The sequence below is a fragment of the Salmo trutta genome, chromosome 12 (genome assembly GCF_901001165.1).
Source record: "Salmo trutta chromosome 12, fSalTru1.1, whole genome shotgun sequence".
Taxonomy (NCBI): Eukaryota; Metazoa; Chordata; class Actinopteri; order Salmoniformes; family Salmonidae; genus Salmo; species Salmo trutta.
In genome coordinates, this window is record NC_042968.1 from 82,738,679 (window position 1) to 82,764,424 (window position 25,746).

Below are 25,746 nucleotides of genomic sequence, written 5' to 3' on the forward strand. Positions count from 1 at the left end.
GAGGGAGAGAGGGAGGGTGACAGCCACCCACTTCTCCTCTTTATACAGTACATTTCTGTCTGCTCCGCTTCCTCCAAATCGGCATAAAACCAAACAGACAACGAGCATACCACTGTGTACACACAGAGAGTTCCTCATTGAGTCCATGTCCATGCTGCTGCCAACTGGGATTCACTGGTTATCATTCATCCATACATTTACGTACTGTGCATACATAGTAAACTATATTGGAACTAGAAGGAGAAAATGGGCACTTGAAATGGGTTAAGAACCCAGGAAATAGATGTCAATTCCTATCTTTCTATGAACTATTTTACCAGTGTGTGTTCTATGGCCCCATCTCTGTATTCATGTTCAGGAAATGGTTTCTGTGAATATATTGGTATGGAGTAGTAGAGTTTAGACCTTGTCCACAGATGAAAAGCTTCAATTCAGAGATGACAGGAGAAGCGTAGGCAGGGTGTGATGCGACCCCTGGCAGGCTGGAGAGAAGTCTGAGACCCCGAGGTGAAAAGGTTGTGTGTGGAGATGACGAATGCGGGCAGACGAGAGTATCAATTGAAAGGGAAGGCCATACAGGGATGTATTCATTTGTAACCATAATTGGCAACATGGAGGTTGTCTTCTTTCTCTCCTTCTCCCTTGGGCCTTTGCGTTTTTATGGGGTCGTGACTGAGGATCATAAATCATGTTCCTGGTGTATGGCCAGCCTAAGGATAGCCTGTCGAGCTGTTCCAGGAAGTATCATTTTCTGCTCCTGATGGATAGTGACATTCCAGGGTAGAGAGAAATTATGGGACAATCTCTCCTTATCTCTTGGATCCCTCCATCACTCACCATTTTATCACTTTAAATATATTCCTCCACATATCATTTTTCCATGTAGTGTCATGAAAATGGATTATAGCATTACAACGTTTTCAATGGTCAGTCAACATTTTCCTTGATACCCTCAATACCCTTTAAACACAGTGACAACACCCAGGCGGGTTGACTTTCGTGTTCTACAGTGGGGATGCACTGCTCTTGTTACCGTGTTGGGTCCTAGCTACGTTTCAACACAATCCCCAGTGAAAGCTATTTGTGTGAGGCTATCAATGGATGGAAGTGTCATCTGCACATGTACTGTATATCAGAGGGCTGAGTGATTTTCTTTGTGAACAGTCATTTCTCTAGAAGCAAACTAAATATTTCCTCCAGCCGGGCTCTGTGGTAGGCCTGTTATCAGTCCAGGCTCTGCGGTAGGCCTGTTATCTGTCAAAGCCTAATCTTCTGCTCTGTTTCACAGCTGCCCACATGACACAAGTTGAAGATATGCTTTGGGGACATATGGATAGTCCTAGCCTACATTACTTTAGGGCTTACCATACATACATATTATGTGTTAACCCCACCTAGTCTATCCCATGAATGTCTGATTATGTTTTGCATATTGAATGAGGGCAGCAGCATCTGGAGACCAGACACCATAATGTTCTATGCATAGCGCATGAATCAAAGAGCATAGCAGTGTAGTCGCTCTGGATAAGAGTGTCTGCTAAATGACTAAAATGTAAAATGTAGTCGTTTTTGCAAGCAGACAGGGCTCTTCCAGTTCCAGTGTGACAGTCTGTCCCATGTGGAACTAGACGGAGGTTGTGCACACAGAAACACCCTCAGCAGAGAGCCATTTAGCCTCAGTGGGGAAGGCACTAAGGCAGAGGGTTCATGTTCCCACACACCCTCAGCTGCCTGTGTCCCCAACACAATATGGCAGACAACATGAGCCAGCAGGAGATGAACTAACCTCCCACAGAGCTGCCTGTGTCCCCAACACAATATAGACAACATGAGCCAGCAGGAGAGGAGCTAACCTCCCACAGAGCTGCCTGTGTCCCCAACACAATATAGACAACATGAGCCAGCAGGAGATGAACTAACCTCCCACAGAGCTGCCTGTGTCCCCAACACAATATGGCAGACAACATGAGCCAGCAGGAGATGAGCTAACCTCCCACAGAGCTGCCTGTGTCCCCAAAACAATATGGCAGACAACATGAGCCAGCAGGAGAGGAGCTAACCTCCCACAGAGCTGCCTGTGTCCCCAACACAATATGGCAGACAACATGAGCCAGCAGGAGATGAACTAACCTCCCACAGAGCTGCCTGTGTCCCCAACACAATATGACAGACAACATGAGCCAGCAGGAGATGAGCTAACCTCCCACAGAGCTGCCTGTGTCCCCAACACAATATGGCAGACAACATGAGCCAGCAGGAGAGGAGCTAACCTCCCACAGAGCTGCCTGTGTCCCCAACACAATATGGCAGACAACATGAGCCAGCAGGAGAGGAGCTAACCTCCCACAGAGCTGCCTGTGTCCCCAACACAATATGGCAGACAACATGAGCCAGCAGGAGAGGAGCTAACCTCCCACAGAGCTGCCTGTGTCCCCAACACAATATGGCAGACAACATGAGCCAGCAGGAGAGGAGCTAACCTCCCACAGAGCATGCTGATGATTACCTCTTCTCCCCAACCACTACAGTTATTATCCGGCACTGCCATGGGGGGATTGGACAACATTACTATTATGAAGGACTGTATAGGACAAATGGAAAATATATGACTCCTCCTATTCTGAGGTTCATCCAGGGCAGAGAGAGGAAGCTTACTGTGTTCTTTACAATGGAATTGATATAGAATCAGTGGTTATGCATTAGTGTGTGTGATTTGTGCTAAATCCCACAAGTGTACTTCACTCAAGCGTTTGCCATTAAAGTGAACACATGTAAGAAAGATAAACAGATCATTTGTGGTGTAATGATTGTCTTGGTAATCAAACTCACAGCAGTGCAGTACAAGGGACTTTAGGGCTGGCACAATTACCGTGTAACTGACGCTTATGGATGAAGTCCGTCGTTAAAATAAGCGACATAATCGTTTTTAATTTTGTAATAAAAAAAAAATTGTTTTGTGTGTGGTACGAACAGCTGACTGATGACTGGACAGCCAGGCATTCGTGTGGCAATTTGACTGATAAACTCAAGGGTACACTGGCAATGGCTGCCTGGTATTGTGATGCTATAATTTCCATGGTAATGTAGAATGTTCATTCAAATGATGTTAACTGATGTGGCTCATGCAATTGAATGTATTTTATGTCATTAGAGTTTAATCAACAAATCACAGCACATGTTGATGGGTACACTTCCTACTTTTACTTTGTGCTTTGCTCCTCGCAATGGCTACCAGTCCACCCATTATGCCATCATTGACTTGAATGGGGACACATGTTCTTTTCATTTTATTTCCATGGCAGCCAATTACCGTCATCCAAAATGCCATGACCGTCACAGCCCTAGCCTGGACTTACAGTAACATTATGACTACTATTGTGCCCCCCACAGTGCATCAGCGATCTGAGTTGAAATAGCTCCAGTTAACTCGTAACACTTCAGGTTTCACACACCCTCCAGATCAGTGCGATTACATGACTACTCAGTTAGCTAATGGTCTTAGCACTATCCCAGATGCGGTAATGTCCAACTGAACTGCTAACCCCTCTCCACAGTTCCAGTATCCAGGGCTACTGCCAGACCAGTCAGAGCACCATGAATAATGCACTCATCAGCCCCTTATGGCAGTACAGATGAGGATAGGCTACTACTGTAGTGTTAGACACTTGTGTGGTTCATCAATATTAATGATGGAGGAAGTGGAATTCAAGTGTATTTTCAGGAAGTGGTTATGATGAATGATTAGATGCTCATAATTCCAATACGGTGTAAAATGTAAATAATGAGTTTATTTTACCAGGTAAGTTGACTGAGAACACATTCTCATTTACAGCAACGACCTGGGGAATAGTTACAGGGGAGAGGAGGGGGATAAATGAGCCAGTTGTAAGCTGGGGATGATTAGGTGGCCGTGATGGTATGAGAGCCAGATTGGGAATTTAGCCAGGACACCGGGGTTAACACCCCTACTCTTACGATAAGTGCAATGGGATCTTTAATGACCTCAGAACACCCGTTTAATGTCCCATCCGAAAGACAGCACCCTACACAGGGCACCCAATCACTGCCCTGGGGCAGTGTCCCCAATCACTGCCCTGGGGCATCGGGATATTTTTTAGACCAGAGGAAAGAGTGCTTCCTACTGGCCCTCCAACACCACTTCCAGCAGCATCTGGTCTCCCATCCAGGGACTGACCAGGACCAACTTTACTTAGCTTCAGAAGCAAGCCAGCAGTGGGATGCAGGGTGGTATGCTGCTGGAAGTTTATATAGTCAGTGTCAGTCGGTATACTGTACAGTTCACCCCCTGATGTATTTTATGCAACGGCGTGGGACTGACGTCAATGCATGCACATAACCAGAGACCATACTGTAGTGTACAGAGTCCAGAGTGTCACGTCCTGACCATAGAAAGCTCTTATTTTCTATGATAGAGTAGGTCAGGGTGTGACTGGGGGGGTTTTCTAGTTATTATTTTCTATGTGGGGTTCTAGTTTAGTTTTTCTATGTTTGGTTGATTTGTATGATTCCCAATTAGAGGCAGCTGGTAATCGTTGTCTCTAATTGGGGATCATACTTAAGTATCTTGTTTTTCACTTGGGGGTTATGGGATATTGTTTATGTGTAGTTGCATTGTTAGTCACGGTTCGTTTATTCTTTGTTTGTTTTGTATTTTTCTAAAGTTTCACTTTCTAATAAATTATGTGGAACGCTACTCACGCTGCGCCTTGGTCCGACCATTATTATGACGAACATAACACAGAGTCAGTTAAAAATGTTTTTGAATTACAGTAGGTGAACTCTACTGCATGTATTTCATGTGCTCTTAGCTCCAGTCAACTGTATGAAGTACACAGTGTATCCACCAGTAGAGGCTGCTGAGGGGAGGCTCATGTCTGGAACGGAGCAAATGGAATGGCGTCAAACCATGTGTTTGATGTATTTGATACCGTTCCACTGATTCCGCTCCAGCCATTACCAGGAGCCCGTTCTCCCCAATTATGGTGCCGCCCCAGCCTCCTGTGATCCAGATGTAACGTGTGTGTCCCTCAGAGCAGTATGGGATGTTGTGCTGATGAACAGACACATGTGTACAGCGTGTTTAAAAGGGTTGCAACAGTTTGTTGTGGAGCGGAACTGAAGGGAGCTAATTAAATGAAGTCGGCTCAAAGCAACACGGCTGTAGCACGGCCCCTGTATTACCATTTATCAACTGAGAAGTTACAGTTGACGTAGGTCAATAAACCCTACAGCATTTCAGCTTTCGATCACCATCTGCATTCATGACTAATCCACTGTACATCATGGTTGCTGCCCCATATACATAGACATGGAATCACTGGCCACTTTAATAATGGAACATTAGTCACTTTAATAATGTTTGCATACAGCTTTACTCATCTCATATGTATATAGTGTACTCTATTCTACTGTATTTTAATAAATGCACTCTGATATTGCTCATCCTAATATTTATATATTTCTTAATTCCATTCTTTTAGATGTGTGTATTTGTAACATGGGTCGTATAAAGGGGAACAAGGCGCAGCATGTAAAGTGCTCATATTTCCTTTTAATGATAACACTTAAACAAAATAACAAAAATGACAGCCAACAGTTCCGTCAGGTACATAGACAAAACGGAAAATACCTCCCACAAAACCCAGGAAGAAAAACCCCTACTAAATATGATCTCCAATCAGAGGCAACGAGGACCAGCTGCCTCCAATTGGAGATCAACCCAAAAAAACAACATAGAAAAGGAAAACCTAGAACACAAACATAGAAAACATAGAAAAACACAAAACACTGTCTGTCACGCCCTGACTTACTCTACTATAGAAAATTAGATCTTACTAGGGTCAGGACGTGACAGTACCCCCCCAAAGGTGCAGACTCCGAATGCAACAAACCAAAAAAAAAAAAAACACAAAACAAAAGGGAGGGTAGGGAGGGTGATAATTGTCTATGGCGGCTCAAATGCAGTCCACATAACCTTCAGCATAGGAGGCGGCTCCGGTTCTGGGCGTACTCCCCGCTCCACCCGCTGATCCTTCTGCTTTATTACCACCTGACCGTGGATCGTCGTCGAAGGAACCGGACTGTAGATCATTGCTGGAGGTTCCGGGCTGCGGGCCGCCGCTGGAGGCTCCGGACTGGGGAGCGCCGCTGGAGGCTCCGGACTGGGGAGCGCCGCTGGAGGCTCCGGACTGGGGAGCGCCGCTGGAGGCTCCGGACTGGGAGGCGTCATAATAGGTTCCGGACTAATGACCGTTGCTGCTGGCTCCATGCCATGGATCGTCTCTACAGGTTCCGCGCCAAGGATCATCACTGGAGGCTTCTTGCCATGGATTATCTTTACAGGTGCCGGGCCATGGATTATTCCTACAGGCTTCGTGCCATGGTTTATCCCTACAGGCTCCGGACCATTTATAATCCCTCCATGCTTTTTGCAAAGGATTATTTCGTCAGGTTCCAGGCCATGGATCATCACTAGAGGCTTAGTGCCATGGATCATCTCTACAGGCGTCGGACCATCGATTATCACTGGAGGCTTTGTACGTGGAGCAGGAACCAGTCTCACCAGACTGGGGAGACGCACTGAGGACCGAGTGCTCAAAGCAGGCACCGGCCGTACTGGGTTATGGATGCACACTGGAGGGAGAGTGCGAAGAACAGGCACAGGACGTACTGGATTCTGGAGGCGCACTGGAGGGAGAGCGAGAGGAGCAGGCACAGGACGTACTGTGCCTCTCGTTCTTCCCAGGTAGGCTCCGGTATCTCTCGATTACCTGGCCCCAGGTCCAATTTCTCCTCTCCGTCCACTCACTATGTGACCAGGTGTCCATTTCAGCCCGGGCACGCCGCTTGATCCAATCATGGTGGGTAGTTCTGTAACATGGGTCGTATAAAGGGGACCAAGGCGCAGCGTGTAAAGTGCTCATATTTCCTTTTAATGATAACACTTAAACAAAATAATAAAAACGACAGCCAACAGTTCCGTCAGGTACATAGACAAAACGGAAAACAACTACCCATAAAACCCAGGAAGAAAAACCCCTACTAAATATGATCTCCAATCAGAGGCAACGAGGACCAGCTGCCTCCAATTGTTGATCAACCTCCCCCAAAAAACATAGAAATAGAAAACCTAGAACACAAACATAGAAATAGAAAATATAGAAAAACACAAAACACTGTCTGTCACGCCCTGACCTACTCTACTATAGAAAATGACATCTTACTAGGGTCAGGACGTGACAGTATTGTTGTGAATTGTTAGATACTACTGCACTGTTGGAGCTAGGAACACAAGCATTTTGCTACACACACAATAACATCTGATAAATATGTGTATGTGACTAATACAATTTGATTTGATTTTGATTTGTACATCAGGGTTGGGGTCAATTCCATTTCGAATCCAAGTCAATTTAGAAAGCAAACCAAATTGTCCTCATTGAAAAGCATTGAGTATAATTGGATTTGGAATTTCAGTGTACTTCCTGAATTGACCCAGACCTCTGCTATACATACTTGATTATTTTACACAATCCAACTACATTTAATTTGTCCTAATGTACCATAGACATGATTGTTTCTAGTACATGACTGTTTTCACATTTGAGGTAGAACTACTCTGTTCAACCCTGGGGCGTGTCCCCCGCCATGACAGAGGACATTTGTGACTGCTGCATTCTGGCGGCTATAACATCCTGCCATTGAACAGTAGGTTGACTGATGTATGGACTGTAGTTGGTGCCCAGGGTGGTGGCCAGCCTCACTCTCTCTCTCTCTCTCTCTCTCTCTCTCTCTCTCTCTCTCTCTCTCTCTTTCTCTTTCTCTTTCTCTTTCTCTTTCTCTTTCTCTTTCTCTCTCTCTCTCTTTCTCTCTCTCAGCCCAGGCCTCTGCTCTTCTCACTGTGTCAGATGCAGCACAGCAGTGTCCATCAGAATGTGAACAGCAGATGAGATGACAGTGGTCATTAATACCCTCATCTAGAGATAGCCCTGTTCTGGTTGGACTAGATGTATCCATATTGTATGGCCAGGAGATCATTTAAATTGGGTCAAGTCCATTTGATGTTTTATTTAGAAAATTGACTGTTACTTAGACACTTTTAGATTTTTGACATGGATTTGTGCGAACAAGTTCTTGGTTAACAACATATCTTTAATTTCTGTATTTATCTAGGGATGACTGATGAACAAATACTTGTTATCTATAACACAACATGGCTAAATGTAGTGTTTTGTCCTGGGCATCATACCCAATTACCCATTAGTCTTTGGCTTGTTAGCTGGCCAGTTTGGCATTCTGAGGCCCCGTTGAGGGCAAAATGGGCCCTGGTGATCTTTGAGCTCAGCCTGTCCAGCATCCGGACTCTCCTCATCACGACCAAGGTTGACTGGTGTGAGTGTGTGCAGTGTGCTGTGAGACAGCAGTAGCAGCTTGCTGTGCTCACGTAGTGCAGGTGGCAGAGCTCTCCTCACACACAGTCCTCCTGATGTCATTGGGTCACGTCACAGGTCGTCTCTGTGTGTCCTAGCAGAGGCCTAGAACAGGTGGCACAGCCACGGAATTATTCATGAGCTCGTCGCTCACACTCTCTCCCCCGTACTGCAGGGATGTTTGATCATCAGCCACCAAATGACTTTGTTTCCGGCTGTGTGTGTGTGTGTGTGTGTGTGTGTGTGTGATATGATGCTAATTTCAGCAGCATATTTTCTACTCAGTGTTGAGTAAGATAGCCTTACTTCTCTACATCTCCTTAATGTAGTACTGGGATAAACAGGGGGAAATAATGTGATGTACAGATGTAGGATATTCATTTCAGCCAGTTTGCTACAGCAAGAAATATAATCCTGCAGCAACAGCAAATGTGGATTATAATTAATGGACATTTTGGAAGGGGTTGATACATTTTTCATAAGGAAAAATCAAGTCTGAAATTTCAAAGTGGAAATTCAGAAAAGTTTTTAAACCTCAAATACACTACACGTTTGACATTTCACGCATTGAGCCAATTTCTCCGGCAAGAGGGTGATCAAATTAAGATTCTACATTGTTCCCCAAAACAACCACCATGGAACCATAAGAGCCGAGACATACCCTGGTGCTGACGTACTGCACCTTGTAGGGCATGGGCACAGGACCATGAGGGTGATACAAAGAGATGTGCACTTCCCTAAAAGGAAGCACTCCCAAACCACTAGCAGTGGAACTACATGTGTACGATATACATGACAGAATATCAAGATGAAACATGTCTACGGTTTTAGCACATGAGTTTTAACACATTTTATAGGACACAGAGTGTTTCTAGTGCACACATACACCACAGGCATAACTCATGAGATAATATGAAGATGAAACATGTCGTAAATAAATATATACGTTTTTAACACTTGCAGTTGAAGTCGGAAGATTACATACAATTAGGTTGGAGTCATTAAAACTTGTTTTTCAACTACTCTACACATTTCTTGTTAACAAACTATAGTTTTGGGAAGTCGGTTAGGACATCTACTTTGTGCATGACACAAGTCCTTTTTCCAACAATTGTTTACAGACAGATTATTTCACTGTATCATAATTCCAGTGGGTCAGAAGTTTACATACACTAAGTTGACTGTGCCTTTAAAGAGCTTGGACGATTCCAGAAAACGATGTCATGGCTTCAGAAGCTTCTGATAGGCTAATTGACATAATTTGAGTCAATTGGAGGTGTACCTGTGGATATATTTCAAGGCCTACCTTCAAACTCAGAGCTTCTTTCCTTGACATCATGGGAAAATCATAAGAAATCTGCCAAGACCTCAGAAGAAAATTGTAGACCTCCACAAGTCTGGTTGATCCTTGGGAGCAATTTCCAAACGCCTGAAGGCGTCATTCATCTGTACAAACAATAGTAGGCAAGTATAAACACCATGGGACCACCCAGCCTTCATACCGCTCAGGAAGGAGATGCGTTCTGTCTCCTAGAGATGAACGTACTTTGGTGCGAAAAGTGAAAATCAATCCCAGAAGAACAGCAAAGGACCTTGTGAAGATGCTGGAGGAAACAGGTACAAAAGTATCTATATCCACAGTAAAACGAGTCCTACATCGACATAACCTGAAAGGCCGCTCAGCAAGGACGAAGCCACTGCTCCAAAACCGCCATAAAAAGCCAGACTACGGTTTGCAACTGCACATGAGGACAAAGATTGTACTTTTGGAGAAATGTCCTCTGGTCTGATGAAACAAAAATAGAACTGTTTGGCCATAATGACCATTGTTATGTTTGGAGGAAAAAGGAGGATGCTTGCAAGCTGAAGAACACCATCCCAACCATGAAGGACGGGGGTGGCAGCATCATGTTGTGAGGGTGCTTTGCTGCAGGAGGGACTGGTGCACTTCACAAAATAGATGGCATCATGAGGTAGGAAAATTATGTGGATATATTAAGCAACATCTCAAGACATCAGTCAGGAAGTTAAAGCTTGGTCTCAAATGGGTTTTCCAAGTAGACAATGACCCCAAGCATATCTCCAAAGTTGTGTTAAAATGGCTTAAGGACAACAAAGTCAAGGTATTGGAGTGGCCATCACAAAGCCCCGACCTCAATCCTATAGAAAATGTGTGGGCAGAACTGAAAATGCATGTGCGAGCAAGGAGGCCTACAAACCTAATTCAGTTACTCCAGCTCTGTCAGGAGGAATGTGCCAAAATTCACCCAACTTATTGTGGGAAGCTTGTGGAAGGCTACCCAAAACGTTTGACCCAAGTTAAACAATTTAAAGGCAATGCTACCAAATACTAATTGAGTGTATGTAAACTTCTGACCCACTGGGAATGTGATGAAAGAAATAAAAACTGAAATAAATCATTCTCTCTACTATTATTCTGACATTTCACATTCTTAAAATAAAGTGGTGATCCTAGCTGACCTAAAACAGGGATTTTTTACTCTGATTAAATGTCAGGAATTGTGATACACATTAGCCAAATACATTTAAACTCAGTTTATGTAAACTTTCGACTTCAACTGTATATGACAGCCTGGTCCCAGATCTGTTTGTGCTCACGCCAACTCCATTGCTGTCCTTGTCAAGCCAATTGTTTGGCGTGACAAGGAGTTGACTTGATAGCTGGAGTTCCAGTCTGTTTGTGCTATCTATGACACAGCCAGAGGCTTTCCACTTGGCAAACAAACACTGGTTGAATCAACGTTGTTTCCACACCATTTCATCAACAACAACAAAAAACTTGATGACGTTGAAATAACATGGGAAACTGATTGGATTTGTAGAAAGTCATCAATGTATGGGAATTTTGTATATTTTTTTCACCCAACTGTTAATCTAAATCCAATGGTATGCTGACATTTTTTGTTGATTTCATTTTGAATTCACCAACAACGACGAGACAGCCTCCCGGGAGGAGGTGAGGGCACTCGAAGTGTGGGGTCATGAAAACAACCTCTCACTCAACGTCAACAAAACAAAGGAGATGGTCGTGGACTTCAGGTAACAGCAGAGGGAGCACCCCCCTATCTACATAAACTGGACCGCAGTGGAGAAGGTGGAAAGTTTTAAGTTCCTCTGCATGCAGCGTAGCCTAGTGCTTAGAGCGTTGGACTAGTAACTGCAAGGTTGCAAGTTCAAGTCCCCGAGCTGACAAGGTACAAATTTGTCACTCTGCCCCTGAACAAGGCAGTTAACCCACTGTTCCTAGGCTATCATTGAAAATAAGAATTTGTTCTTAACTGACTTGCCTAGTTAAATAATTGGTAAAAAAATAAATGCATCATGGACAAACTGAAATGGTCCACACAGACAGTGTGGTGAAGAAGGTGCAACAGCACCTCTTCAAACTTAGGAGGCTGAAGAATTTGACTTGTCACTTAAAACCCTCTCAAACTTCTATAGATGCACAATTGAGAGCATCAAGTCGGGCTGTATCACCGCCTGGTATCGCAACTGCACTGCCCACAACAGCAGGGCTCTCCAGAGGGTGGTGTGGTCTGCACAATGCATCACTGGGGGCAAACTACCTGCCTTCCAGAACACCTACAGCACTCAATGTCACAGGAAGGCCAAAAAGATCAAGGACCACAACCACCCAAGCCACTGCCTGTTCCCCCCTGCTACCATCCAGCAGGTGAGGTCAGTACAAGTGCATCAAAGCTGGGACTGAATGACTGAAAAATAGCTTATATCTCAAGGCCATCAGACCATTAAACAGCCATCGCTAACACAGAGGCTGCTGCCTACATACAGACTTGAAATCATTGGCCACTTTAATAAATGGTTGACTAGTCACTTTAATAATGTTTACATATCTTGCGTTACTCATCTCATCTGTATATACTGTATTTTATACCATCTATTGCATCTTGCCTATGCCGCTCTGACATTGCTCATCCATATATTTATATATTCTTGTTCCATTCCTTTACTTAGATTTGTATGTACTAGGTAGTTGTTGTGGAATTGTTAGATTACTTGTTAGATATTGTTGCACTGTCGGAACTAGAAGCACAAGCATTTCGCTATACTCGCAATAACATTTGCTAACCATGTGTATGTGACCAATAAAATTTGATTTGATTTTAGTTGACAACTCAACCAAATTTAAATCAAAACTAGACGTTGAACTGATGGGTTAGGTTTTTGTTTCCTATTAAGTCAGAAGGCAAATAGTTGTATAATACCGCTAATTAGGCTACATGCAAAAGCAGTATTGGTTGTCACTAGTGATGCCCAGCGTTAGGGTAATTAAATATTGTTTGGTTAAAGGGCGGGATGAATAAAGAGAAAACAATAACTTCGATTTCTGGATTTATCATTCTTGTGCAATTTATGTATATGCTACAATGTATGTATAGGCTACATTGATGTTTTTCTTTCATTATTTTAGGCTATCTGGCATTCGTGCATATGCCTAAGCTTTAGGGTCTAACTGTACTTTTGCCAAAAAGCTGTGAAAGGAGAGTTGAATATAAAGAGAAGGGAGAGCCAGAAAAGTAATGTTTCGGAAAGATTTGTTGAAGTGGTAAAAGAGGATGATAGCAGCGGCTATGTCATGTGTGATGATTGTGAGGCGCAATAATTAGCCTATGGCACGTCAATGGCACTGTAGCCTACTGTTCAGATGGGTTAAATGGAAACTGAAATCTGGACACTGATTGTAGGTCAATAACCTCTCACATAGCCTTAACATTAACTCATGCAGAATTAAGCATTTCTTGCAGTAAAATGATACACCAAATGTAGGCAAAATTTTGACTCGGGAACAGGAGTTAAGAAATATGATTTATTTATTTCAGTATCTTGAGAGAATACGAATGCTTAGTTAGATACCATGTGTAGAGGTGCTATCTTTATCAGTATCCTAAAAGTTGACAGTATTTCAACCACATAAAATATGTATCCAAGCCGAACTGAAATCTTATCAAAACATGTTTGGTTGTTTTCACAGCTTTCTATTTCCATACAACCGATCAAACTGATGTCATTTGAACATTTGGCACAGAAAATATATATATATATTTTTTTATTGCATTTTCACCCCGACCCCTAAACATCTTTGCTCCTCGAAAGAAGATCACATAGAAATTGACCAATGTCAACTAGGTTGAAGTATGCATTCTATCGATTTATGACATTATTAAGGGTTTATTTAATAACAAATAGCCTACCAAAATGTTGGAAATTATAAGTGGAAACATATCTAAATCAGGCATTTTCTACATTTGGGTCTGGTCCGGGCTTCAGATTTTCACTTTATCACATACATTGAGTATACAAAACCTTAAGAATCTTTATGAATCTCTCTGGAGAGGCCAGGATGACAGTCCAGGTGAAAGGTTACCATAGGTTAGTTACTTGGGCTGGTATATTATGATTGGTGAAGTCTTCTGTAGATAGACCTCAAAGTGGGCCTCTTGATGTTGGCATACGTTATACACTGAGTGTACAAAACATTACGAACAGCTGCTCTTTCCATGACATAGACCAACCAGGTGAATCCAGGTGAAAGCTATGATCCCTTATTGATGTCACTTGTTAAATCAACTTCAATCAGTGTAGTTGAAGGGGAGGAGACACGTTAAAGAAAGATTTTTAAGCCTCGAGACAATTGAGACATGGATTGTATATGTGTGCCATTCAGAGGGTGAATGGGCAAGACAACATGTTTAAGTGCCTCTGAATAGAGTATGGTAGTAGGCAGTGATGTAAAACTACTTCAGTTGTTTTTTGGGGTATATTTACTATTTATATTTTTTACAAATTTTACTTTTACTTCACTACATTCCTAAAGAAAATGATGTACTTTTTACTCCATATATTTTCCCTGACACCCAAAAGTACTCGTTACATTTTGAATACTTAGCAGGACAGAAATGGCCTAATTCATGCACTTATCAAGAGAACATCCCTAGTCATCTCTACTGCCTCTAATCTTGCAGACTAATTAAACACAAATGCTTTGTTTCTAAATGATCTCTGAGTGTTGGAGTCTGCCCCTTGCTATCCATAAATTTAAAAAAAACGAGCAAATCACTAAAAGTGTTCCTAATATTTGGTATTCTCAGTGTATAGTCGGGTGGTTGTGGATGGGTTATTAGCAATTGCGGGTGAACAAACGGCTGACCCGCACACCACTAGTTGCCACCACTACAACCCTCCAGACTCACAGGACCAACAACCTAAGCATAAAGACTATGAAAACTAAAGTCTTAACACATTCTGTCGGCACTAGCTTTGGGGCATAATATAATTCAGGCCCTTCCAGCTAGCTGCTAGCCCATGTCCCAGAAGTCTCCTTTTCCATTCCAGGTTTGATAGAGGCTCGTTTTGCAGCTGTGTGATCCCTCTCTTACATGTGCAACGTATCTATTAATTATGGCCCACTCAGCTCCGCTGGGACACCTCATGGCTCTTGGTCTTTCCAATCAAGTGCCATTACTCAGTGTCACCATCTCTCCCTTTCCCTGTGCATGGGCTAGTTCTACTGACACTGTATACTCTTTGTACTTGTCCCCTTGTGTGTGTGTGTGTGTGTGTGCGTGCGTGCGTATGTGCGTGTTCAAGTTCTATTGTTGCATGCACAAGTACAGTGAAATGATTAACTTGCAATCTACCCAACATTGCAGTAATCAATATCAAAATAGTTACTATAATAATAATAATACAAAATATATACAGTGCATTCGGAAAGTATTCAGACTAAAACAAATTACGTTATAGCCTTATTCTAAAATGGATTACATTTTAAAAAATACGCACCAATCTACACACTACCCCATAATGACAAAGCATAAACAAAAATAACCACACAGAAAAAAATGAAACATTTACCTAAGTATTGAGACCCTTTACTCAGTACTTTGTTGAAGCACCTTTGGCAGAAATTACAGCCTTGAGTCTTATTGGGTATGAAGCTACAAGCTTGGACACCAGTATTTGGGGAGTTTCTCCAGGACATTCAGAAGCTACTCCTGCATTGTCTTGGCTGTGTGCTTAGGGTCGTTGTCCTGTTGGAAGGTGCCCCAGTCTGAGGTCCTGAGCACTATGGAGCAGGTTTTCATCAAGGATCTCTATGTACTTTTCTACGTTCATCCTGCCCTCAATCCTGACTAGTCTCCCAGTCCCTGCTGCTGAAAAACATCCCCACAGCATGATGCTGCCACCACCATGCTTCACCATAGGGATGGTGCCAGGTTTCCTCCAGACTTGACGCTTGGCATTCAGGCCAAAGAGTTCAATCTTGGTTTCATCAGACCAGAGAATATTGTTGCTCATGGTCTGAGTGTCTTTAGGTGCCTTTTAGCAAACTCCAAGCAGGCTGTCATATGCCTTTTACTGAGGAGTGGCTTCCGTCTGGCCACTCAACCATAAAGACCATAGGGTTCTTGGTCACCTCCCTGACCAAGGCCCTTCTCCACCGATTGCTCAGTTTGGCCGGGCGGCCAGCTCTAGGAAGAGTCTTGGTGGTTCCAAACTTCTTCCGTTCAGGAATGATGGAGGCCACTGTGTTTTTGGGGACCTTCAATGTTGCAAACATTTTATTGTGTCCTTCCCCAGATCTGCGCCTTGACACAATCCTGTCTCGGAGCTCTACGGACAATTCCTTTGACCTCATGGCTTGGTTTTTGCTCTGACATGTACTGTCAACTATGGGACCTTATATAGACAGGTGTCTGCCTTTCTAAATCATGTCCAATCAAGTTGTAGAAACATCTCAAGGATGACCAATGGAAACAGGATGCACCAGAGCTCATTTAGAGTCTCATTAAAAAAAGGGTCTGAATACTTATGTAAATAAAGTATTTTTATTACATTTTTTTTTATACATTTGCAAAAACATCTAAAAACCTGTTTTCGCTTTGTCATTATGTGGTATTGTGTGTAGACCGATGAGGGGAAACATTATTTAATCCATTTTAGAATAAGCCAGTAACATAAGAAAATGTGAAAAAAGGAAGGAGTCTGAATTATTTCCGAATGAATACTGCTTTACTCATCTAATATGTATATACTGTATTCTATTCTACTGTATTTTAGTCAATGTCACACTGTCATTGTTCGTCCTAATATTTATATACAGTACCAGTCCAAATTTTGGACACACCTCATTCAAGGTTTTATTTTTACTATTTTCAGTATTGTAGAATAATAGTGAAGACGTCAAAACTCTGAAATAACACACATGGAATCATGTACTGTTGTAAACAAATGTTATATTCTTCAAAGTAGCCACCCTTTGCCTTGATGACAGCTTTGCACACTCTTGGCATTCTCTCAACCAGCTTCACCTTCGAATGCTTTTACAACGGTCTTGAAGGAGTTCCCACATATGCTGAGCACTTGTTGGCTGATTTTCCTTCACTCTGTGGTCCGACTCATCCCAAACCATCACAATTGGGTTGAGGTCGGCTTATTGTGGAGGCCAGGTCATCTGATGCAGCACTCCATCACTCTCCTTCTTGGTCAAATAGCCCTTACATAGCCTGGAGGTGTGTTGGGTCATTGTCCTGCTGTAAAACAAATGATAGTCCCACTAAGCGCAAGCCAGATGGGATGGCGTATCGCAGCAGAATGCTGTGGTAGACATGTTGGTTAAGTGTGCCTTGAATTCTAAATAAATTGCAGACAGTGTCACCAGCAAAGCACCCCCACACCATGAAACAACCTCCTCCATGCATTACGGTGGGAACACACATGCGGAGATCATCTGTTCACCTACTCTGTGTCTCACAAAGACATGGCGGTTGGAAACAAAAATCTCAAATTTGGACTCATCAGACCAGATGAGTCCAAAGGACAGATTTCCACCGGTCTAATGTCCATTACTCATGTTTCTTGTCCCAAGCAGGTCTCTTCTACTTTTTGAGGTCCTTTAGTAGTGGATTCTTTGCAGCAATTCGACCATAAAGGCCTGATTCACGCAGTCTCCTCTGAACAGTTGATGTTGAGATGTGTCTGTTACTTGAAGTCTGTGAAGCATTTATTTGGGCTGTAATTTCTGAGGCTGGTAACTCTAATGAACTTATCCTCTGCAGTAGAGGTAACTCTGGGTCTTCCTTTCCTGTGGGGGTTCTCATGAGAGCCAGTTTCATTTTAGCGACTGCGCTTGTAGAAACGTTTTCCACATTTTCCACATTGACTGACCTTCATGTCTTAAAATAATGATGGAATGTCGTTTCTCTTTGCTTTTTTGAGCTATTCTTGTCATAATATGGACTTGGTCTTTTACCAAATAGGACTATGTTCTGTTTATCACCCCTACCTTATCACAACACAACTGATTGTCTCAAACGCATTAAGACGGAAAGAAATTCCACAAATTAACTTTTAACAAGGCACACCTGTTAATTGAAATGCATTCCAGGTGACTACCTGATGAAGCTGGTTGAGAGAATGCCAAGAGTGTGCAAAGCTGTCATCAAGGCAAAGGGTGGCTACTTTGAAGAATCTCAAATATAACATATATTTTGATTTGTTTAAGACTTTTCTTGGTTACTTCATGATTCGATATGTGTTAGTTCATAGTTTTGATGTCTTCACTATTATTCTACAATGTAGAAAATATTAAAAATAAAGAAAATCTCTGGAATGAGTAGGTGTGTCCAAACTTTTGACTGGTGCTGTGTGTGTGTGTGTGTGTGTGTGTGTGTGTGTGTGTGTTTGAGAGAGAGAGAGAGAGAGAGAGAGAGAGAGAGAGAGAGAGAGAGAGGAAGAAATGTGTGTGTGTGTGTGTGTGTGTGTGTGTGTGTGTGTGTGTGTGTGTGTGTGTGTATAATCATAAAGAAAACACTAATTAAGAAAGGAAGCTATAGGATCAGTGTCAGTACCAAATTTACAAGAAGCAGTGATACTGGAGTATTTGAGGTAGATAGGTACATGTAGGCGGGATATTAGGAGAAAGTGACTGTTAGAATTTATAATAATAATAGTAAATGTTATGGCAGCAGCATAAGTGGTGGTGGTGAGTGTGTGTAAGTTTGTTGATGTTCGTGTGAGCGTGTGTGTGTGTGTGTGTGTGAGACTGGCAGTGTAGGAATGATAGGTGGATATACTGTACATGTAAAGAGGGCTGAAAGTGACTGGTAGCAAGAACATATAAATATTTATTGTAATATAATAATGGTAATATATACATGTAAACAGGAGTAATAGTAGACAGTAGCAGGATTAATAGATAGATACAGTACTAATGGTAATATATACATGTAAACAGGAGTACTAGTGACCAGTAGCAGGATAAATAGATAGATACAGTACTAATGGTAATATATACATGTAAACAGGAGTACTAGTGACCAGTAGCAGGATAAATAGATAGATACAGTACTAATGGTAATATATACATGTAAACAGGAGTACTAGTGACCAGTAGCAGGATAAATAGATAGATACAGTACTAATGGTAATATATACATGTAAACAGGAGTACTAGTGACCAGTAGCAGGATAAATAGATAGATACAGTACTAATGGTAATATATACATGTAAACAGGAGTACTAGTGACCAGTAGCAGGATAAATAGATAGATACAGTACTAATGGTAATATATACATGTAAACAGGAGTAAGAGTGACCAGTAGCAGAATAGGCAATTAATGACCAATGAACAGCAGTGTAAATGTAGTAATAAATCTAATCAATAATATTTAGCGGCGTTGTCTTTGTGTGTGTGTGAGATTGTAATGTTTGTCGTATGGAGTAGACCAAAATGCAGTGGGAATGTGTATACTCATCTTCTTTTATTAGAAGGAAAAAAACACAAACAAAATACTTATACAAAATAAACGACGAAGCTAGTCCTGTAAGGCAACACGCTATACACGGAACAACTACCCACAAACACAGTGACACAAACCCCTTACTTAAATATGGCCTCCAATTAAAAGCAACGAAGAACAGCTGCTTCTAATTGAAGGCCAAACCAAAAAACCCTGAACATAGAAATAGACTAAATAGACACAGACATAGAAATATACTAAACATAGAACATTGCCCCAAAAAAAACGAAACACACTAAACAAACACCCCCTGCCACGCCCTGATCAAACTACAATAACAAACAACCCCTTTTACTGGTCAGGACGTGACAGAGATTGTGTGTGAGATTGTGTGTGTGTGCGCCTGGGCATGTCCGTGTGCACATTTGTAAGTGAGACAGAACATTCTTAAGGACTGTGTACATGCATGATTCTGTGTGTACATTTGTTCAGTCTTTAATGATGTAGAAATATTGCCCTAAGATGGCTATCATTTCATTGGTTCTAGTAACATCGAGGTTTTATCTTGCTACTTACATACTGAAGTATATATAGTCTCTGTAATATATCAACATATTTACAGTTACTAATGCCTGCCACATAATAGCTGACCTTGGCTTTTTACCCAAGAGACAGAGACGAAATGCCCTTTTGCTTGCTCTAATGCTGAGTATGACTCCCTAACCACTAATCTATTAACAGACCTCTCTTCACATCTGTTCCTCCCAACTACTGTATATATTACTGGGAGGTATTAACTACTCTATATATTACTGGGAGGTATTAACTACTGTATATATTACTGGGAGGTATTAACTACTGTATATATTACTGGGAGGTATTAACTACTGTATATATTACTGGGAGACATGAATTGCAAAATGATAATGATGAACTCTGTTATACAATACTGTCCATTCCTCTAAAGTGCAATACCATGATGCATCTTTGTTTCGTCTTTTATTTTCTGGTGTGTGTATGTGTGTGTGGCGGGCTTCCCATTCCACTGTGTGGGTGCATCTCCCCCTCTCTCTCTCTGGCAGGCTCAGTGGAGGGGCTCCCCAGGGCCCCCTCCACCCCTGCCTACCTCTTTCATCTCTCTGGCCTGGGGGCTCATCCACCTCCGCTGTGCCCAGAGAGAGGCAGAGCGAGGCGCAGAGAGACACAGAGGGAATACACATCACAGAAGGAGAGGTTGCTGCAGTGCACAGGGCTGACAGAGGCTAGGTCAGGTGGCCTGCAGCTCCACAGACAGGTGGATGGAAACTAACTCAATCTTTATGAATCTCTCTGGAGAGGCCAGGATGACAGTCCAGGTGAAAGGTTACCATAGGTTAGTTACTGGGGCTGGTATATTATGATTGGTGAAGTCTTCTGTAGATAGACCTCAAAGTGGGCCTCTTGATGTTGGCATACGTTATACACTGAGTGTACAAAACATTAGGAACATTAGGAACACCTGCTCTTTCCATGACATAGACCAACCAGTTGAATCCAGGTGAAAGCTATGATCTGATATTGATGTCACTTGTTAAATCCACTTCAATCAGTGTAGATGAAGGGAAGGGGAGGTTAAAGAAAGATTTCTACTCCTCGAGACAGTTGAGACATGGATTGTATATGTGTGCCATTCAGAGAGTGAATAGGCAAGACAAAATATTTAAGTACCTTTGAACGTGGTATGGTAGTAGGTGCCAGACAGACCGGTTTGTGTCAAGAACTACAATGCTGCTGGGTTTTTCACACTCAGCAGTTTCCTGTGTGTATCAAGAATGGTCCACCACCCAAATGACATCCAGCCAACTTGACACAACTGTGGGAAGCGTTGGAGTCAACATGGGCCAGCATCCCTGTGGAACACTTTTGACCCCACATAATTGAGGCTCTTCTGAGGGCAAAAGGGGGTGCAACTCAATATTAGGAAGGTGTTCCTAATGTTTTGTACACTCAGTGTAGATATTGTATACAGTGTATGGGCAATGGGCAGAGGAATCTTTTGAGTTGTTAGGCTTGGAATGTACAGTGTTTGTTGTACCCAGCTGAAGTGATGCAGTGTTATGTCAGTTTGCTTTGGACTGTAAGTAGGTAAATATGAATGAAGAAGGCTGTAGTGGTGCTCTAATGTGACTGGCTGTGACACAGGAAGAAGGCTGTAGTAGTGCTCTAATGTGACTGGCTGTGACACAGGAAGAAGGCTGTAGTAGTGCTCTAATGTGACTGGCTGTGACACAGGAAGAAGGCTGTAGTAGTGCTCTAATGTGACTGGCTGTGACACAGGAAGAAGGCTGTAGTAGTGCTCTAATGTGACTGGCTGTGACACAGGAAGAAGGCTGTAGTAGTGCTCTAATGTGACTGGCTGTGACACAGGAAGAAGGCTGTAGTGTGCTCTAATGTGACTGGCTGTGACACAGGAAGAAGGCTGTAGTGGTGCTCTAATGTGACTGGCTGTGACACAGGAAGAAGGCTGTAGTAGTGCTCTAATGTGACTGGCTGTGACACAGGAAGAAGAATGTAGTAGTGCTCTAATGTGACTGGCTGTGACACAGGAAGAAGGCTGTAGTAGTGCTCTAATGTGACTGGCTGTGACACAGGAAGAAGGCTGTAGTAGTGCTCTAATGTGACTGGCTGTGACACAGGAAGAAGGCTGTAGTAGTGCTCTAATGTGACTGGCTGTGACACAGGAAGAAGGCTGTAGTAGTGCTCTAATGTGACTGGCTGTGACACAGGAAGAAGGCTGTAGTAGTGCTCTAATGTGACTGGCTGTGACACAGGAAGAAGGCTGTAGTAGTGCTCTAATGTGACTGGCTGTGACACAGGAAGAAGGCTGTAGTAGTGCTCTAATGTGACTGGCTGTGACACAGGAAGAAGGCTGTAGTGTGCTCTAATGTGACTGGCTGTGACACAGGAAGAAGGCTGTAGTGGTGCTCTATTGTGACTGGCTGTGACACAGGAAGAAGGCTGTAGTGGTGCTCTATTGTGACTGCCAAGGCAGCAGCTACTCTTCCTGGGGTCCGAACACATTATTAAGGCACTTACATCACACATAAAACTAAATATAAAACAGTACATCATATAACATTATTACACCACTACATATCTACAAAACAAAATGTATATTACTACCATAAAACAATATTACAATGTGTGTATGCATGTCTGTACCTGTGTGTGTGTGTGTGTGTGTGTGTGTGTGTGTGTGTGTGTAGTGTCTGCGTTTGTTGATGGCATGACTACGTTTGCTAATATTCCCAATGAAAAATATAATTAAAGTAGTTGGTAATATCAGTGGGTTTTGAGATTCAGTGAATGATGGAGCTGAGTTTGCCTTTTGCTCAAAATGTAATTTAAAGTGCTCCAAAGCTTTTTTTTATATTATCTAATTTGTCTTTGTTTCATAGTATAGTTTATTTTTATTCAGTTTAGTCACGTGATTTCTGAATTTGTAGTATGTTTGCCAATTGGTTGTGCAGCCAGACTTACATTGCATTCGGAAAGTATTCATACCCCATTTTGTGACATTATAGCCTTATTCTAAAATGGATAAGGCATTGAAATAAGTATTCAGACCCTTTGTTAAGTACTTTGTTGAAACACCTTCGGCAGCGATTACAGCCTTGTGTTCTTGGGTATGACGCTACAAGCTTGGCACACCTGTATTTGGGGAGTTTCTCCCATTCTTCTCTGCAGATCCTCTCAAGCTCTGTCAGGTTGGATGGGGAGTGTTGCTGCACAGCTATTTTCAGGTCTCTCCAGTGATGTTCGATCAAGTTCAGGTCCGGACTCTGGCTGGGCCACTCAAGGATATTCAGAGACTTGACCCAAAGCCACTCCTGCATCGTCTTGGCTGTGTGCTTTGGGTCATTTTCCTGTTGGAAGGTGAACCTTTGCCCCAGTCTGAGGTGCTGAGTGCTCTGGAGCAGGTTTTCATCAAGGATCTCTCTGTACTTTGCTCCATTCATCTTTCCCTCGATCCTGACTGGTCTCCCAGTCCCTGCCGCTGAATACCATCCCCACAGCATGATGCTGCTACCACCATGCTTCACCGTAGGGATGGTGCCAGGTTTCCTCTACACAAGACGCTTGGCATTCAGGCCTAAGAGTTCAATCTTGGTTTCTTTAGGTGCCTTTTGGCAAACTCCAAGCGGACTGTCATGTGCCTTTACTGAGGAGAGGCTTCCATCTGGCCACTCTACCATAAAGGCCTGATTGGTGGAGTGCTGCAGAGATGGTTGTCCTTCTAGAAGGTTCTCCCACCTCCACAGAGGAACTCTGGAGCTCTGTTAGAGTTACCATTGGGTTCTTGGTCACCTCCCTGACCAAGGCCCTTCTCCCCTGATTTCTCAGTTTGGCCGGGTGGCCAGCTCTAGGAAGAGTCTTTGTGGTTCCAAACTTCTTCCATTTAAGAACGATGGAGGCCACTGTGTTCTTGGACGTTCAATGCTGCAGACGTTTTATGGTGTCCTTCCCCAGATCTGTGCGTCGACACAATCCTGTCTCGGAGCTCTACGGCCAATTCCTTTGACCTCATGGCTTGATTTTTGCTCTGACATGCGCTGTCAACTGTGGGACCTTATATAGACACGTGCGTGCCTTTCCAAATCATGTCCAATCAATTGAATGTACCACAGGTGGACTCCAATCAAGTTGTAGAAACATCTCAAGGATGATCAATGGAAACAGGATGCTTCTGAGCTCAATTTCGAGTCTCATAGCAAAGGGTCTAAATACTTATGTAAATAAGGAATTTCTGTTTTTTTTTGTAATACATTTGCAAACATTTCTAAAAACCTGTTTTCGCTTTGTCATTATGGGGTATTGTGTGTAGTTTGATGAGGAATGTTTTTATTTAATGCATTTTAAAGTAACCTAACAACGTCTGGAAAAAGGGAAGACATCTGAATATCATCAATCCAAGGAGATTTAACCGTTTTTACAGCCATTTTCTTAATTGGTTCATGCTTCATAAGTGTGTCAATTGCAGTGTCTGGTTGCTCCTCATTACACACCACAGACCAGCAAATATTATTACAAAACCCTCTCTATGGCCAGGGCGTGACAGTACCCCCCCCAAAGGTGCGGACTCCGGCCGCAAAACCTGACTCTAAAGGGGAGGGTCCGGGTGGGCCTTCTTTACGGCGGCGGCTCTGGTGCGAGACGTGGACCCTGCTCCACCTTAGGCTTGGCCCACTTAGGTGGCGCCTCTGGAGTGGGAACCCTCGCCGCCGACCCTGGATTGAGGACCCTCGCAGCGGGCCCTGGACAGGCGGGCGACTCTGGCAGCTCCGGACAGGCGGGCGACTCTGGCAGCTCCGGACTGGAGGACGACTCTGGCCGCTCCGGACTGGAGGGCGACTCTGGCAGCTCCGGACAGGCGGGCGACTCTGGTAGCTCCGGACAGGCGGGCGACTCTGGCAGCTCCGGACAGGCGGGCACAGGACTCACCAGGCTGGGGAGACATGCAGGAGGCCTGGCTCTGGGAGCAGGCACAGGACTCACCAGGCTGGGGAGACATGCAGGCGGCCTGGCTCTGGGAGCAGGCACAGGACTCACCAGGCTGGGGAAACCTACAGGAGGCCTGGTCCATGGAGGAGGCACAGGATAGACCGGGCTGTGGGGGAGCACTGGAGATCTGGTGCGTAGGCTTGACACCACTCTTCCAGGCTGAATGCCCACTTTCGCCCGGCACGGGCGGAGCGCAGGCATAGGACAAACTGAGCCCTCCCAGCGCCCCGGAGACATAGTACGCAGAGCAGGCACAGGATACCCTGGGACGAAACAGCGCACTGGAGACCAGACTCGCTGAGCTTTCACAACAATTCGCCCTGGCTGGATGCCCACTCTCGCATGGCACTTGCGGGGGTCTGTCATATAGCGCACTGGGCTATGAGCGCATACTGGAGACACCGTGCTCTTCACCGCATAACACGGTGCCTGACCAGTACCACGCTGCTTCCGGTAAGCACGGGGAGTTGGCTCAGGTCTATCGCCTGACTCCGCCAATCTCCCCATGTGCCCCCCACACATTTTTTGGGGGTCTGCTTCTCGTGCCTGCTACGCTGCCTTGCCTCATATCGCCGCCTCTCTGCTTTCGCTGCCTCTAGTTCCTCCTTCTGGCGGCGATATTCCCCAGCCTGTCTCCAGGGTCCCTTTCCATTCAAAATCTCCTCCCAAGTCCAGGAGTCCTGAACCCTCTGCTCCTCCATACCACACTGCTTGGTCAGTTAGTGGTGGGTAGTTCTGTAACAGTCTTCGTCGTCTGAAGAAGATGAATCATCGGACCAAAATGCAGCATGGTAAGTGTTCATGATTATTTTAATAACTGAACACTAAAACAAAATGAACAAAGAGAATACTGAAACAGTTCCGTAAGGTGCAAACACTAAACAGAAATCAACTACCCACAAAAACCCTGTGGGAAAAGGCTACCTAAGTATGGTTCCCAATCAGAGACAACGATAGACAGCTGTCCCT

General features: G+C 43.6%; 1 protein-coding gene across 6 annotated transcripts in view; it reads left to right on the plus strand.

Annotated features, from left to right (window-relative positions):
• Positions 1 to 25,746, plus strand: part of nrxn2a (neurexin 2a) — a 353,006-nt gene that overhangs the window by 20,037 nt on the left and 307,223 nt on the right. The gene's annotated exons all lie outside the window — the stretch shown is intronic.